A 3,618-nucleotide genomic window follows, 5' to 3' on the forward strand; every position below is an offset into this window, starting at 1 on the left:
GCTCTTCTGGCATGCAGGGTGAGCTCAGCAAGCCACCATCATAGAGAGGGCATGGTCTGCAAGAGAAAGAGAAACGGCACTTTAGGTCCTGGAGGAAAAGCATGAGGGATCTAGGAGAATGACACCTGTGGGCCTGCAGGAAGTTTCCTCTTTCTTGATGACATTTTCAGCGATGCTCAACGTTCGCAGCTGTGCGTGGACAGGGGTCACACGTGGTTACTGCGAGGAAGGAATTGCCCTTCCCGAAGGAAAGCACTGAAGGGGACGTGTCACACCAGCCTGAGCAATATTCACTTTAAAGCTGGGCACGCAAAGGATCTCTCTGCTATTTATAACTGTGATTTCTGCTTATTTTGAAACAAACAACTCCCTGGAACATCCTTCTGCTGTTCAAACACAAATGCTGAAGTGGTTTATAGCGACTAATGATGTGTCTTGTGGACTGTCTGACCCGTGACAGAGCAGGGAGTGAGCAAAAGGGAAGGTGGAGGCAGGGAATAAACTTGGGAAGCGCAGATAGCAGTGATTACACGAAATTAAAGCCCATACAATTGTTTTAATTAAGCTAACAGAAGGAGTTGTGCGTTCTCAGCAAATTTCAAGAACAAGGGCTGCAGTAGCTTCTGTCTAACTCCATAAACCCATCGGGATCTCTGTAGTTTTCACGCTCAAGTTTGGCCCGAGTTGTACAAAAACAATTAAACCTCTCAAGCCTCTCATCTGCTCCTGCTAAAGCCACCAGTAAAACCGAGCAGGATCAGCTGAGTGCCTTCCTTACACCTTTAGTAGTGAGTCCCAGCACCTTCCCCTTGGGAGCCCGAGGCAGCCCCTTCCATCTCCAGCGGGTCACAGCCCTGAGGGTCCCGTGGGTCTGAAATGTCACCAAGCAAGACTCAGCAGAAAAGCTACAAAATCTCCTTCCTGTGGGGAGAAGGCACCAAAAAACTTGTTTCAGGGAGGTCTGGCTTAGACCCAGGTCTAGCTTTTAACAAGTGCGTCATCCATTAAGTCATGTACTGCATATCAGGAAATGGAATTGAAATACTGCAGAGGAGAAGAGATGCATTAAAGCAACTGCTCCAGCCACACATGGCCCACGGAGGGAATAAAGCTGAGCCCGGGTGGAGAGGAATGTCTGCTGTCCCTTTGGCACGGCACGGGAGGCTCCAGAACCATTTACAGTAGCAGGAGATTAAATCACGGCGCTCTTCCTAAATTAATGTTATCAAAACTCATCTGAGTCTGTCCAAAAGCCAACAAAACTGCAGCCACTGTGGAGCACAACCCCTGCCCGGCAGGACCTCTGCTCTTCTCTGACTGGAACCTCACAACAGCTGGAGATGTTATCTCTTTTCCCAACAACAGCAGCCCCTAAAGCCCAGCTGATGTGCTCCAAACACTCGAGCGATTTCAAACAACTCCTCAAGCCCTCCCACATCCTTCAGCCACATTACAGAGGCTTGAGCTCAGCAAACACTTGTTAGGAAAAGAGCAGGTGACAAACAGCAACATCATCAGCTGTGTGTGCAGGCTGCTTTTCCCTCCAGGATCTCCTCGGGGTTTACTTTCACCTCCTCTTTTCCCCTCGCTCCTGTTTGTTGTGCAAGAATGTGTCCCGCTGCCTCCTTGCCAAAGATTAGTCATCTGTGACTTCAGCTCAGACAAGACATTTTGGCAGCTCCTGGGTTCTGTAATGCCCCTTGGAGTGCAGCTCTCAGCACTGAACGCTTCTGGTGGAGCTGCCCTCGCGCTTATTCTGGGCACTTATTCTTACTTTTACAACTGTCTCGCCTCCACTGTGTGAGGATCCACTTTTCCCCCCCCCTTGCACCTTTTTGTTCCCAGGGTTTCTCATTCCCGCCAGGATATCGTGCTCAAAAATACAAAAGAATTCTTTAAATGCTCACTTAAATGATTTGTTTTGGCCAAAACCCTACTTTTATTAGAAACCTGAACATGGCAGGGAAGTGAAATTACTGTTAATACATCCCACATAAAAAAAACTTCTTGAAAAGCCATTGCACTGCTCTGCAAATCGATCACTTTCACAAACCACATCCTATAATCACAGTCATGTTCCACTTCCCCAGTCAAAGCCTGGCTTGTTCCAAGCTGATGGAAACACACAGCCTAGGAAACAGTTTATTCTGGAGTTTGCTTTTTTCCCTTTTCTTTCCTGAATTTTAGATGAAAACTTTTGGTGGAGGGAAAGATAAGCTGCAACATTTAAAGTGTCCGAATACACAGCTTCTCCCACCAAAGTCTCAACCTGAGGACACTTGTTTGGATCCCACAAATCCCTGAAATCCTAACACCAGCGTCCTGTGGCTGCATTTAGAAGTTTGGGACCTGAATTTGTCATGTTCCTCCCCTGCAGGACTGAGCACCTCTCCCCTCCTGTCCCTTGCCCGGATCCCCCCTCGCTGGCTGTGCTGCGGGGGTGCAGCTGCACCCCTTTGGTTCCAAGGACCCCAAAACCTCGGGGTGAGCCTGGGGGCAGCTCTGGAGCCTGCTGGGAGTGCACAGCACAAAGCTCTGGCACGCTGCAGGGCAGCAGAGCTGTGTGCCTGCTTTTCCAGCACAAACTGCCTCTCTTCCTGCTGGGGCTGGGGAGATGGGATGGGTGGGATGGGAGCAGGAGCAGCACCATGCACAGGGATCAGCCAGAGGGGCTGATCTCACTCCTGCTTGTGGAAATACAGGTCCTGTGAAGTGTCCTGTGCATGCACTGGCTGTCCCAGCACCTGCTCTGTGCTCACCCTGACCCTCACCACCGTTTGCGCCAAAAGTTCCCCAAAAATCCCAGGAACAAAGCAGCAGGAAAACCGAATGCTATTTCTTCTCGTGCCAATCCACCTGCTGCTCAAAGGCTGCTGCCCCTCATTCCACACCAGCATCAGCTGCTGGTGGCACCAAAAATTCCAGGCTGGTGTGGGAGCAGCCCTGCAACCCTCACTGGGCAGAGGGAGCCAACCCAGCACCACCGACCCAGCCCAGGATTTCCAGTATTTGCCTAACTGGGCCCAGGGCAGTGCAGCCAGACACAGAGCTGTAAATTCAATCATCACCAGGCGCATTGTCATGATTATTATTATTATATTTATTATTATTATTAGTCCAGGTGACCTTTCCTCCTGGAAGGGAAGATAAGCAACTCAGCTCGGAATTACCAGCAGTGGCAGGGACATGGGATTACTGGGCAGGGATGAGGTGGGATGGGAGAGCCTGGCTGGCTCTGCTGCGAGGGGATGCTTGGAAAAGGGAGGAAAACGGAGCTGTGCTGCATCTGCAGCATTTCTGAGCCAGCATTTGGGGCAATGCCACGGTGAAGAGCCCAAACCTCCCCCTGAGCATCCCCCCGCAGACCCTCCCGGGGGAAGGACGCGCACATCGCAGGGCACAGCAGGAGGGGAATTCGGGCAAAGGTTGAAGACCTTTGCAGGGATAACTCCGGAGCGCAGAGGAGCTGGGGACGGGTCGGGAGGAGCAGCAGGCAGCGCTTGGAGCGGTTATTCCCCGGCTGACGCCACCGAGCCCTGCGGAGCCAGCCGGGCACATGTTGCCAAGAGAGCACCAGCAGCACCTCAGCCAAGCACACCCTCCCTCCCTGCTGCCCTC

Source organism: Geospiza fortis, unplaced genomic scaffold (genome assembly GCF_000277835.1).
Source record: "Geospiza fortis unplaced genomic scaffold, GeoFor_1.0 scaffold153, whole genome shotgun sequence".
NCBI classification, from domain to species: Eukaryota; Metazoa; Chordata; class Aves; order Passeriformes; family Thraupidae; genus Geospiza; species Geospiza fortis.